The 14,902-nt window shown below is 42.1% G+C and overlaps 1 long non-coding RNA gene across 1 annotated transcript in view; it reads right to left on the minus strand.

The window, feature by feature from the left end:
* The window catches only part of LOC134425938 (uncharacterized), a 66,800-nt gene that overhangs the window by 20,057 nt on the left and 31,841 nt on the right, over positions 1-14,902 (minus strand). The window contains exons 2-3 of the long non-coding RNA XR_010029810.1: positions 9,019-9,163; positions 2,222-2,283 (exon numbers count right to left, since the gene is read on the minus strand). This is a non-coding gene — a long non-coding RNA (uncharacterized LOC134425938). The remainder of the gene's footprint in view (positions 1-2,221; positions 2,284-9,018; positions 9,164-14,902) is intronic.

Consider the following 14,902-nt stretch of genomic DNA (forward strand, 5'->3'; position numbering starts at 1 on the left):
GTGGGTTACCTCCCTATTCTTTTTGATTATTTTTCAATTATTTCTTTTCCTGCTGATGCTCAAGCCTGGAAAACAGCATTGCAATAGGGAAGGGCCTCAGCAGCAGCAGTGGCAGCCCCAGGCAGGGCTGGGTCCCTGGTGACACTGAAGGGACACCTGGCCCAAGCCAGGCCAACCAGGTTTGCTCCACAACAGCCACCACAGCATTTAATTCCTGCACTGCATTATTACACAGCTCACCTCCTAAATGGCTCCTTCAGAGCAACAAGGAGCAGAAATGCTAAAACCTAACTCAGATGAGAAAACACAGATTCAATTCCAATAGTGAAAGAAATGCAATGTAACCAGGGAAATCCAGTAACAGGGATGTCAGGGATGTGGGGAGGGATTTTAATATCACTTTCTCATTCTTATTTTTTGCTTTCTGTCTTGAATTTGATTGCTTTAATCACCCTCATAACAATAAAAAAGTTACCCTACACATAATAATGTATAGGCTAATATAATATTTTCTATTATTTGTATATATTGTCTGCTACTTGCCCTCAAACCAGCTGAGCAGGTAAAGGAAGAAGGGGACTTTTGCCATTCTGGTTATCCTGACAGGCTCTGCAGGTCTGTACCAGTGGCCTGGACAGAATTGGAAAATATTAGAATTAGGATTAACTAATGAACACAAAAGGCTACTGAAGCCTTGTGGCCCTACAAGCATGTGTGTGTGTCACAGACATATTTTATGAAAAACTTTTTCGTTAAGATCTTTTCTCTTGAGAAGCTGAGAAGATGCAGCTTCTCCATGTTTTGCTGCTTTGGAATGTGATTTGGAGAACTGTTTACTTAGCATGTGAAGTTGTTTTTACTTGATGACCAATGACAGCCACCGGTGTCGAGGCTGTGAGGAGTCACAGGATTTTATTGTCATTCCACTCCTCTATTCATTTCAAGCCTTCTGATGAAATCCTTTCTTCTGCTCTTTTAGTAGAGTTTTAATAGATCATTTCCTTTCAATGTAATATATATCATAAAATAATAAATCAGCTTTCTGAAACATGGGGTCAAGACTCTCATCTCTCCCCTCCTCCTGGGACCCCTGAGAACACCAGCACATCTGTGTTCATACACACAACCACACTTTGCAGCACCGGACCAGAGATGAAACCAGATGAACTTTAACTCCCTCAGCAGAGATTCACCAATACAAACCATCCTCTTTCTATTGGCTGTGGACAAAAATCTAAAATTAAAACCAATTCTTGTGACTGTTTGCTGAAATAATCAGTTTTATTCTTGTTTACAATGACTCCAGCACATAAAAGAAACTGCTGGATCCATTATCAGTTCCACTCTGCTTGCCAGTCTCAGCTATTTATGATGCTAAATTATACAGCCCAAGTGCAAAACCAAAAGTTGCCAAAAATCAGGGAACTCATAAATTGGGAAAGCAGAAGAGGTAGGAGGGATGGCTAATGCCACTAGAAGCAATGGCTAAGCTCCTCCAAAAGGATAATTCCATGTGCTGTTCCACAGGTCAATAATCAACACACTTCAGCATTTGAATATCATTTAGCAGGCACTGTCCTGTGACAGCTACTGTCAAGCATACATTTATTTTTTTGGTCCTATTGCAATGATTTCTGGTTGTAGGATGAGTCCCAATTTCTAAGAGTATACTGAACTGCAAAAAACCATTCTGCATGTTTTCATTTGGATTGCAAATGAAGCAAGGTGCTTTTATACCATGTCCTACTTCTCCCTAATGTATAAAGTCCCTCTACAACTACTTATATTATGATTTTAATTTAAAAGCTAATCTTCTAGAATTAATATTAATTAATATGACTTTTTTGTATTTCCCTACCAGCCTCCTCACTCTCAGTTGCAAGTTTGCAGCTGGAATGGCTCAGCCCCTCTGCAGGGCTTTATCTTCCTCACAGATAACAAATCTGTGCCAACTTGCTGAATAATCCCAGTGGTGCTCAGTTATTCAGAACTGCTCCACCTGTGTGTCCGTCCATCCATCCATCCATCCATCCATCCATCCATCCATCCATCCATCCATCCATCCATCCATCCATCCATCCATCCATCCATCCATCCATCCACTCTGAGCGCCTCTCCCACCTCTCCTGAGGGATCCACATCCCAAAAATGCTCCATCCAAAGCTGCCCTGCAGGCAAAGGCAGCCCCAGACCTGCCTGGAGCCCTCAGGTGTTTGCTCACCTGCTCAGGTGCAGTTTTGGCCTCTCAAGCCAGCTCTGCTGCTGCCAGAGATGGAGGGAGACCTGCAAAGGGGGTGCAGCAGGAGAAAATGGAATTACTCACTGGAAGCAGTCTAACAAAAGTGAATAGAAAGCAAACATTTCAGGCAGGAAGGAGAGCAGGTCAGAGATCAGCAGATTCCATCAGACTGATGAGTTCAGGTTTCTCTCCACATCCACAGATCTGCCATCTCCATTGGTTTGCCATTGATAGGCATTGAGGCAACTCAATTATTCTATTATTGAAATTAGATAATGAGATAATTACAGAAACTTCCTTTCCAAGCTCATACATGCTCCACTGACACAGGTTGCAGAAATATTCCTGCCAAGAATTTGATTATTAAAAGTGAACTTGCTTCAGCAGAGATGCAGAAATGCCCTTGATTCTTTGTCAAACATCTGTGCAGCTCTTTTTTGGTTCAGCACACAGTTCAAACATGGGATGTGAATCAGCAGCTAATCATTTTCCAAAATATTTGCCTTATAAAAATTTCCTTAGAAGAAATATTCTCTTTTAACAAGAGATTTGTTGAAAAAGCTTTACTTTTTATTTTCATTCTCATGCTTTACTATGCACAACAAATCAGTTTTAATGAAAGATGGCAATAATATACTTACAAGTTACATAAACCAATGGACTGTGTTTAATGAATAACCCTTGGACAAGGTACCAATGTATTTTAGTAGTTAAATTTCCAGTAAGATCAACATTCCATCACACCAATATCAAAGCTGCTACCTTGAGCTGCTATTCAGTGCTGGGACATTTGTGGGAGCTGAAGCTGCTGCCTCCCAGTTGTTTGTTCCCATTATTTACCATTATATATATCATTATTTATACATATATATTCTTATATATACCATTATTCATATATTTCTTATGTATACCATTATTTTCTTTTGCCAGAATGGGATGTGCTGAGGCAGCAGGATGTTCAGTACCAGGATTCCCTCATCTGCCCCAGGGGACCATCAGCCAATTTAACTCCAGTCCAGCTGGTCCTGCACCATTCAGTGGGGAATCCAAAGGAATGGAAGGATTTCTTCTAAAGAGTAAATGTTCAGGGCCACATGCATTTTCTAACATGGTAAAAATACATTTAATGATCAAAATAACTGCTCCAACACTGAGCCCGTTCCATGGGCAGCAGCTGTTCCCAAGCAGCTCCAGCGTGGGTTCCTGGCCATGGCATTCAGTCCTTCAGAAACTGCTGCTGCTGCTCTGTGGGAACCTTCCAGAAGCTTCCACAGATCCTGCATCCCCCTCTCACCAAAACCTGGCCGTGCACAGGGACAGAGGTGACCCAGCCTGGCCATGCACAGGGACAGAGGTGACCCAGCCTGGCCATACACACAGGACAGAGGTGACCCAGCCTGGCCATACACACAGGACAGAGGTGACCCAGCCTGGCCATGCACAGGGACAGAGGTGACCCAGCCTGCCCATGCACACAGGACAGAGGTGACCCAGCCTGGCCATACACACAGGACAGAGGTGACCCAGCCTGGCCATACACACAGGACAGAGGTGACCCAACATCTGCCATGTTCCAAGAGCCAAGCAGAGCTGCCAGGAGCACTCAGAGCTGGGCCACGCTCAGTCCCCACCATCTGGAAGCCTCTGCCCAGAGGCACAAGATTTGTCCCCAGCAACTGGAACCTGCAGAAGGTTTGGATGTCTTTGCATCATGCAAATGCACTCTCTTTCTGACAGAGCAGTAATCCCCAATTACAGTCCTGACTGCAGGAATATGCTGCTAAAAGCATGATAAAGGAGAAAAAAAAAAAAACTCCTATTGAGAGAACATCCTTGATAAAGCAGCAGTGGCCTGATGTCAATTAGGCCTAGGGACATACAGGTTTTTTAATGTAAGACAGAACTGCTGGTTTCAGTCATACAGGTGGATTCATTTATAAATGCTGACCCTGACATATAATTTTCAATAAAAGCTGTGCTTTTCTATCTAATTTCCATCTTTCAGCTGAGACATTAGCATTTCTTATTCAATGTTCTTCCCTCTCAAGCATTACCTCAGATTAATTGGCACTGTATAAAATAAGTTCCTGGGCGCACAATGGTAACCATGGTAGCCTCCATCCTATCTTCACAATGCATATGCAATTCAGTCCTCAGGAAAACATAATTAGTACGTAGCAGAACACATTCTCTCCAAACACATCACCGTGCTAAGAAATGCACTAAATCAAAGCAAATGATGCCCACAGCCTCCACCCAACTGGGCTCCCGTTGCTGAGCAGTTACATTACAAATGAATATACTCTTAAATAGTTTTGCTGCAGCATCCCCAACTTGCACATTGCGCTTCTCTCCCCGTGTTCGCTCTGCTGTCTGGCCAAAGGGTGGCAATGTTCTCCTGGCTATCAGCAGGATTGCATTCCTGCAGGAGCAGGAGCAGCGCTTTGCAGCCAAGGCAGAGAGCTGTGCATCATTAACTGCGCTGCTAACTGGGTCCCAGTGCATCAGCACTGACCCCTTCAGCTACAGCAGCAGAAATATTCACACACTTTGGGCTGGTACCCAACGAGCTGTGGGAAGGCACATTCACGTGGATCTCCTTACGGGGGAAATTAAAAAGCATAAGCAGCTCAAAAAGCAAAGAGTGCTCTCTGTTCCTTATCACACACAATCAGGCCCTGCTGAGGTGCTCCTGATGTGTTTGCACGGGGCAATCGCTGCTCTGCAGGCAGGGAGAGGTTCCACAAGCCTGCCTGCCCAGGAAGGGCCACCCAGCCCCTTGAGATTGCTCCAAAAGCTGATTTAACTCGTTTGAGAAGTTTCCCGTGGCTCCTCTGGGGATTTGCCACTTGTGAGGATTGAAATAATCTGAAGCAAACATCTGCAGCGAGGCCTTAGAGCACAGCCACAGAGGGTGGCAGTGACACAGCAGCACAGGCAGGCTGGGCAGCTGGCACTGCTCTAATTAGTGCACAGCAATCCCTGAGTTAATGGCAAAAAATGGGAATAATCGCATGGAGAATAAACTGCTGCCCTTGTGCTGGACCCACCCACTCCCATGATAACCATACACAGCCTGTCCCACACCCAGACATCCAGCCAGATTCCCTAAGACACTAAAAGAAAAATGATGTTTTTCCTGGAAAAGTTACACTTAGAGACCCACAGAAAAATACCCATTTTCAAATGCCACTAGCTATTATCTGTTGAATTACTGTTAGCTACAAAAAGCAAAATAAGAACCGCTTCTGCACAAAACAGGAGCAACAAGAGTAAGGAGGCATCCAAACCTGTCCAGGACTGTTGGTACTTAGCAAACATGAAAGTAATTTAGTTCTTCATCTGAAAAAATATTGGTTTGTTTACTGAAGTGTTGAAAAGGCTGCTTTCATTAAGCCTGGGATATCAGTGTGTCAGATGAAAGCAGGCATTTTACTACACCTGTGGTAAAAATTCCAGACAGCTGGTTTTGGACCCCAAATCAACCTAGCCAATATAATATCAAGTAGTTGCCTGGTAGTGAACTCATCCCAGAATTCTCAGCAATTTTCATATTTGCAATATAGATCTTCACTTTATCCCCTGTACCTGTGCACGAGAGGAAATTCTTTCCAACCCACACTAAAATCTCTGAAACAGCTGTAAAATTTTTAAATACTTTTGATAATCCTCTTTGGCCTTTCCTTTACAGCAAGGATTTTCTCTGGACACTTTTCTCCTCGTGCCTGGCAGTGCTGGTGTCAGACAGAATTCCTGACATTGCCATTGCCACTGCCACCCCTGCAGTGCCAGCCTCACCTCCCAGTCTGCAGGAGAACACATCACAGCCCCATTTCAGACATGATGGCAAAAGGATCATTATGAGCACAGCATTCCAGCCACCCACATGCTAACAATGCATGTGCATCTGATTCCACTCGTTTTGACTTTTAGATATGTCAGGGAATGGAAATAAACATTTCTGTTAAGTAACAGTGCCACAAAACAACTTTTCAGGTAAAAATGTCATTATTTCAATTATACAGAAGCACAGAAATGCCCTCTGTTAACTCCGTAACACTTAAGTAGACACATCACACTTCCCTTTTATGGCCATTATAAAATTTATTTGGCAAAAAAAATGGGGACAACTGGTAAAATGGCACATTTTATGTGCAAAAGCATGCTAGTGCAGGAAAAGCTATTTATCTTCATACAGGTTATGACATTTATTTCGTGCAATTACATTGGCTAATCTATCACAGAAGAACTTTCCATTTTTCTGAAGATTTTCTGAAGCATTTCATTACATGTTTTGTCACCTGGTCTCATCATGGCAGCAATTCTAAGAAAAGCTTTCAGGTGAGTGCAATAATTGCTGGACTCACTGCACTCCCAGCTATCCTGGACAGAGGAGAAGTGTTAATTAGTGAGCACAAAAAGGACCAAAACCAACCCAAGGTTCAGGTGGCAGAGTTTGGGAGCAGGACGATCACAAAAACTCATCTGCCACACGTTTCATGCTCTGTTCCTGTTACATAAACTTGGCTTTGCTTGCTGTAAAACGCCCAGGCAAGACTATCTGTGCCTGCAGAACATTCTGAACCCACCCTGCTGAAGCACAGATCACTGAGCCCTCGGAGTAAGAGCTTTTATAACCCATCACATGAAAGGTAAATATAGCATGGGGGTGGGGGAAAAATCGGTGACGGGATTTTGGGAATGGTAATTAGGTACACTCAGCTGTCCCACGCCACATGGCTGGGGGAAATCTTACAGGCACGTCAGAAACAGAAATACAAGTCAATGTTCTATTATTATCCTAAATAATATAATTTAGGTAATAACAGTGTAAAATATTGAAATATTTTAAATGCCTTTAAACTGCTGAAAATAAATTTTCTTGGTCATTAACTGCTGAACATCAGAATTTTTATTTTTTTTTCCATTAAGATTATTTAATGTTTGCGAAATTATTTGGACACCATTTAATTACTTGAAATTCAGAATCATCATCGGTTTCAGTCATCCTTCCCAGAGAAAACTCCTTCAACTGCCAACACACCAAATATTTGCCAGCCATGAATGTCTATATATAGTGAATAAAATGTATGGATGTATGCACTAGGAAGCAGTGCTCCTTTCAAACTCTCTGGCTTTTGGTACCAAACAGATATGGAATGATTCACTAGAGAAAAACCTCCCCAGGAAAGCTGAAAGAGAAGAGCCTAAAAAAAGCTCCTTGCACTGAAGTGCAGCGCGAAGACAAAACCAGCAGCACTTTTTCAAACAAAGGAGAAGCTGCTGAAGTTCCCACGAGCAGAATTTCACAGCACAGATCCTACACAGAAGCTGGTCTTTTTCTCCATCTGAAATGCCGAGTTTTGGATCAATATTGCAGATGCACAACTTGCAGATGCAATCCCAAGGCACAACAGAATGCAAGATGCCTCCAGACACTAACTCAGAACCAGGCAATGCAGTTAAAATATCCCAGTGATTTGCAAACCAGCGAGGTTTTATGAACCACTTCAGATCACCTCCCATATTTTCAAGTACTATGTGTACATTTATACAACAAAAGGAAGATGAAATCAGCACGACACCAACATCAGTCTTTTTGATGTCTGCAGCACACTTATGTCAAGATTTCTGCCATAACACACCTTAAAACTTTCTGACAACTTGCAGATTTCCTGAACATTCTGAAAGTGTTCAGAGGCACTTATGGTGTTGGGAGTTTTTTTTTTCTCATTTGGAGAGGAGGGATGATATTATTCTTAGAATTAGAGATGTATTTTGCAGTAATTTCCTTGGTCTGCAAGTACAAATAGAGGTCTGTGCTTGCTGCCATCCAAACATTATGGAGTTGATCCCTTGTCCAAAGATCTGAAACTAAACACAGTCCATGTACTGCAGATATAAACTGAAGTTCAAAAACTCGTGTTTAAAATATTTAGCAAACTTTCCAGTGATTTAAATTCAGATTTCTGGCTACGTTCATGAGCATGAAAATCATGTGAGAGCTTCCCCATCAGCTCTCAGTCCAAGACTCTTCTCCCATGCTCATGAGTGTAAAATACTCATTTCTCCTTTTTTGTGAAGCCAGATGCCATTGAGGATAAATGGAATAACGATTATACATAATTATTATATAAATAACAATATATATATAACATACATACATATAACATGTGTGTGTGAAATTACATATATATATGTGTGTGTATGCAAATGCACATTCAGGGACACAAGTGGTGGTTTCTGCTACAGAAAAAAATAAGAAAGAAATTAGGCAGAGGCTGGTGACAGTAACTGCCCAAGTGACAACAAAAGGCATGGCAAGAGTTTTGCCACCAATGTGAGCATTACAAGCTCTGACACCCATCACTACTGACTTTTTTACTGGATGACATTTCACAATGTGCCTGAGAATCCTCTAATTGCCATCAACAATATTCTGTTGGTAGGCGCTGCAGTGGAACATTCAGCTGCACACATTCCAGTCCCTTTCGGCAGACCAGCCAGATCAGTTGAAAACAGGCATATTCCAGGTGTGTTGTGAAACGCAGCAATGATTAACTGTGAAATAGTCACTCGGGAGCCGAGCCTTTTCTTTAAACAACGCTGGTTTACAAATGCTGTCGTTCCTCAGCACAGAGAGGAGCTGTCACTGCAGTGACACTGCAACGCCAGCTCCGGGGTAATTGCGCTGATTAGGAAACAAAATATTCATGTTCCATTTGAATGAATGGGAAAATTGTAAGACAAATTCGTGCTTGGTGAAGTTAATAAAGTACCTTGTCTTCTGATGTGCTCCTGTGGGAAGTGGGAAGCCAAAAGTGTGCAGCTCATGAACTGACTTCAGTGCCTTTTCACAGGGAACGCTCTGTTCCTTCCAGGGTGATCACTTCAAAGGTTATTTCAAGTTCATTTATCCAGTTTCTGGAAATGAGAGAGGGCAATGGATCAAGAACAACAGTGCAGTAGCTAAATACTGAAATGTAGAGCTGTCAATTAAAAATTACAAATAGTCCAACAGAAATGTGTGACTAACTTGGGGGGCCTTTTCCCTCCAATTTTCTGGAGGTTCCAAAACACTGGGCAAAATGAACATTTTTATCAAGAGCAAATACTATGCAAATGTGCCATAAGCACTAGTTTATTGGCCATTAATACAGAATCTTGAGTAAGAACAAACTTAAAGATCGGACACCTGACTTTCCCTGCCAAGCTAACAATCTCTGTGCAAGAGTCTCTCTTTTCTGGAGAACTCCTGAGAAACAGAAAGGGGGAGAAAAGCAGCTTACCCTGCCAGGCTAAAAACCACCAGCAAGGGATAATTCTCTCTCTGCTTTCCCATTCACAATGGTGCTCTTGGAAACAGATTTATTTTGTACTTCAGTGCCTAATAACAGCTGTTGTGCATTTATTGTCCCACTACACTGACACAGTAATGTTATCCTACTTAACTCTGGACTCTTTCTGACACAACAGCACACCCACCACGGCATTCCCTAATGCTGAACCAGACTGGCAGGGACTGGGGCTCCAGGGCTTTCTGCCCTGCATTTCACTCCCCCAGTGCTAATGGGCACAGGTCAGCACAGGGTAATTGCAAACAATCACCAGCAAATAGGAAATGCCCCATTTTAATGCCAAGGCTGGCAGAGCTTTGCTTTCAGACAGAAGCATTTAAAGCAGCATTGCTCTGTTGTTTTATTCCTCACGTTTGGGATGTTTTTCAAACACTCCCAGAGCCCATTTCAGTCCCACAGGACTTTGGCTTTAAACCCAACACTTTTATGTCCCATTCCCACAGAGCTGCCCTCTCCCTCTGCTCCCATCTCCACTGATTTCTTGGGGCTTTGTCAGAATTTGATTCACCAATCCCATGGCTCCTCATACAGACCCCAAATGCTGGGCTCAGACATGATTTTCTCAAGACAATTCTTCAGTATTATTGAACTCCATAAATATCACCATTTTTCCAAACGCATTTGACTGAGGAAGGGATGTGGAAATGAGGAGAGCACAATGGGTTTCTTCACAATTCCCATTTCCTTCTAGAATCAAAGACTCATTTTATAAAACTTCTTCAGTGTCTGGTCCTTTTCAAACACAGATGCCACACACAGCTAGAAATCTTCATTTGTTTGTAGCAAGAGATTGTTAAGCATAAAAAATTAGACATTTCTAGCAGTCATGTCTTCTTCTCCCTAATTACACTTGAAGGCAGAGTTTAAAAACTCAAACTCTCACTATATACATGAGTCACCTTTCAAAGTTCCCTAAGGTTCTCATGAATTTCCCTTTTTATGCCCAAATCATCACAAGTTTGTAACCTGGTATGGTGAAGTGGTTTAGAGTTTCATTTAAAAGAAGAAAAAAATGGGGAGGAAGAAACATGGGGAGCTAAAAATGGGTATTTAGAAAACAGAGAAAATACTAAACACAAATAGTTTAGTTCATCTTTTCTTCTGGGTGAGCAATAAAGTGAAAAAATAAAGCTGAGACATTTCTTTCAGTCATATTTTTCCATGATCCGCACTTGTTATGTCACACTAAGTGGTACTTGAAAGAAATTCTACTTGTATTAAAAATGAAATGCTTATGTCTCTCTTATTTAGGCAAAAACCCGACTGTTCAGCAGGCATAAAAGTATTTGTTTATTCGATCTTGTTACCTATTCTGTAAGTTTTTATAACCTTCTAAAACATGAAGCAGCACACTGTGTATGAGCTCCTCCAGTTTTCTCTGAAAATCCTTCCCAAACAGCAGCTTAAGCTCTTTAAACACTTGTCCAACATTCTCTGCATGCACTGACACCATGGAATGTCTTCCAATAATAAAGAAAAGTAACAGCATGGTATTTTATTTTTCATTTTCCCTGAGCTCTAAGTCGTATTTGCAAGACAATGATTACTTCATGAGCAATTAACCCATCATGTGCTTAAGACAGAAGCTGTTTATTCTGCATTTTTACAGCCAAAGCAGAAAGGGTGGGCTTGTTTTGGCCAATTTCATGCTGATTACTTCTGGTATTAATACAAAAATCTTAAATCAGTGGGACTACCCTGAATATTGCTGAAGACATCAGCCACAGAGGAACGTGTCAGCCTTTTCTTTCAGCAACAAAATGAAATAAAGCAAGGAAACGAGCTGGAATGAGCATGCCATAAATACTTTCCAGAGGAGACACTCTTCAAGCATGATTCCTGTGCTCACACAAACTGCTGCGAGGCACCCAGTGGGCGAGCAGGAGGATGCTCTGTTCCTCTCTGATTCCCAGATGGTTTTGCTCTGACAGGAGCAGTGAGATGAACACACCGGGTTCTCTGTTTGCTTCCCAAATCAAAGTTTGTCTCTCCCTGAGCTTCAGAGTGAGCAGTCAGGCTCTGGCTGTGGGCAGAGCTGTCTGTGCAGGGGCAGAGCTGGCAGCAGCACAGCCCAGTGCTCCACTCAGCTGAACCAGCACAGAGAGATAAAATAGATGATAGATTAGATAGGTAGATAAAAACCAGCCTTAAAAGGCCACATTTGAAAAGAAACCATTTGGAGGATTCCTCATTTACCTGTAGAACAGCAGAGAGAAGCCCAAGAGACCATTTAAAATAAGACAGGAACATCTCAATATTGGCAAGGTCCACAATTCATTTTTCAAACCAAAATACTGACCTAAAGCCACCTTCTTTGAAAAATGACTGTGTTTCAGGGTCACATAAAACTTTGGGATTTGGTTTTTCTGCAGTTATTGTAATCATAGCTCCCAGCCAAATTGAAGAGCATGAGCTAATTGAGCTCAGAAGGAAATATATTCAGCTCAACCCTTGTTAAAACACTGCCTCCTTCTTCATGCTGACTTCTATTCAAACACGGAGAAATGACTCTTAAAAAAAAAAAAAAAAGAAAAGTGAATTTGAAACCACTTGGGATCAGCAGGATCAAAAACCAGCCACTACTTCTTAAAAAGAATTGGTCAGAGGAGAACTGAATCAAGGCTAAAGCAGCAGGGCTAAGACCTGGGTGAAAAATGAGAATACTGATCAAATTTGTAGCACTGCTTTAGTCACTGCTCAGACACTTCTGGCAAGAAAGAGATTTGGGAGGTAGATTGTCAACCAATATCACCTCAGACAGCTGCAGTGCAGCTGACTTACCCAGGTTTACAGGAGCTTTTGATCTCAGAATGAAGGATTTTCAGAAATCCTTTAAATTTCAAAAGTGAGAGGAAAGGGAGGCAGCTCAGGCTGAGAGGGAGCACAGAAAGCGTCCTCAGTACAGGGAGAAGCACGAGCACCACAGACCACCAGAACATCCCAAAAATTCCAACAGAAACAAGATATTAACCCACAAATTCAAAGCAGAAGAATTCCCTTCAGCCCCCAGCCCTCTGCTTTAATTATTGTCCATTCCCTCTCCAGGCTGCACCTTCACACGAGGGTTTTTCAAACCTGCACAACTGAAATCCACAGAGATTCCATATTTACTGCAGCTAAACAGCCATTCAAATATTTCTGAAAGAAAGTACTCAGAAAAAGAAATCATTGTTGTTTCATAAGAAAATCAAACTAACATGGAATCCTTGTTCTCTCAAGCCTTTCTTGTCTCCACTCTCTCAGAGAACTTTTAAACCTGAAAAGCCAGTCAGACCCATGTTGTAAGGATTAGTTCTAAAAAGAGAGCAACATAAACTCAGAAATGGAAAAATAAAAACCTCATTTCCACTGTCCTTGAAAAGAACAGAGAACTACAGAACTATTTTTGCCCACAAAGGCTAAAAAAAGGGAAAAAGTTAAAAAAAAGGATCAAATAATTTAAAATGAAATAGATATTTCTATATTGAAAAATATACTGAAATAACTCCAAACAGGAACAAAGAAGATGCTCATCTATTCTTGACTCCCATAGTTGTAAAATCCATGTCTTACTCTGACAATTCACATTGACTTCTGGCACAAAGGATTCCAACCAACTGACAAAAAAATCTTGGTGAAAAAACCTTAATATTTCAAATTAAGATTAACAAACATATCATATCAAAGCTTTTTTCAAAGATTATGAAATGGCAGGCTATTTAATAAAGTTGTCATTTTTTTCTTTCCTGAATTCTTCATTCCAAATGTTCCATTTTGGTTACTTTGATGTATTTTATATTCACAAAGAGCAGTTTCAATAGAAGAATGGAACAAAATGGTGAAGGATGTTCCTAATATATCAATGAAAAAAAAATCCTGACATGAAAGTTCTTTTTTGTAAAGTTGCAAATCCCAAGGAAAGTCTGGATAGACTCTGCTCCCAAGACAAGTTTACTACCATAAATTATTAGTGCATTTATCTGCTATTTTGTCACACATCTTTATTTTTCTCACATTTTTCTACAAAATTAGGGTAAAAAATAAATACTCAACTGGAGAGTCTGAGTCCTTAAACAATATTCTGTGTCTCAGCTACATTTCAAGGTTCTTTTTTATGCAATGTAAATATAATTTCTGGTAGTACTTAAAACATTAATCCAAACCAACAAGACTTAAGGGCACCTGCCAGTTCAGATTTCTGAGCAGCATTTTAGCTGACAGCAACTGTACACTGCTTAAAAGTCAGTTTAATTTCTACATAATGCAAAATAATTCTTAGGAAAGTCACTGAACTCCTGCTCTACTGGGGACCCAGGCAAGGCATTAATTAGAGGTATTAGAGGTAGCAATTTAAGATGCCAGTTTCTAGGGGGATTTGTGAGTACCAGGTTTTGTCTGCCCAGCAGCTCAGAGCCATTCCAGCCTCCTCACTGCTCCAGAGAGGAGTTCAGGGCTCAGCCAGCTCAAAAGCAGCACCTCCCACACGTGTTACTGCACAGCAGAGGAGGGAGCTGCTGGATGGGGAGTGCTGAGGAAGAAATGACAAATAAATTCTGTGCTGGTTTGCTGGTGCTGCAGATATTCTGCACCTTTGGGTGAAGAGAGGTCGGTGTTACCAACAGAGCCTCCTGTGATGCCTTGGGAAGGCTGGCCTAGAACAGAGGCTGGATGGGGTTAAAGAATAAAGCAGGGGTTTATTCAAAGTCTCTCCTCCACGGATCCACCTTGGGCAGCACCAGAGCCCAGCCAGGGCTGCACCCAGAATGAACCAAAATGGTGCCAAAATGAACCCAGAATGAACCAAAATGGTCCCAAAATGCACGAGCGCTCCCGGGGTCTCTCCTTGGGATCAGTTCTGCTCCATTTGCACCTTGGAGTTCATTGTCCCATCCCAGCTTTAGCCCTGCAGTCCCACCCTGCTTGTTTTTCTCTCTCCAGCCCACGGGGTTTGTGCTCCTGGGCTGAGATTTGGATCATTTGTCCTTGGTGCCCAGCTGGAGCAGGAATTGTTTTGTCTCCCTGCTCTGTGCACAGAGCTCACCATGCCCTGATATGGAGCCCAGACCCACACACTAAAGCAGCACAGAATGTGAAACATATAAAAGCTAAACCTGAGGCATCACCTCATGTCCCCACGCCAATTGTCACCCCTGCAGTCACGGCTGGACCCTCACAGACACTGGGATGTGGGGATTGGCACAGTATTGGGACAGAGGTTTAACCAGGCAATAATTTTGCTCGGAGCACCTCCCCAGCCTCTCACAGCCACGTCTGCATGAGAGGTTCACAGCTCACGGGCAGTCCAAGGCAGCATTTCTCAAGCTGG

The sequence above is a fragment of the Melospiza melodia genome, chromosome 16 (genome assembly GCF_035770615.1).
Source record: "Melospiza melodia melodia isolate bMelMel2 chromosome 16, bMelMel2.pri, whole genome shotgun sequence".
Lineage (NCBI taxonomy): Eukaryota > Metazoa > Chordata > Aves > Passeriformes > Passerellidae > Melospiza > Melospiza melodia.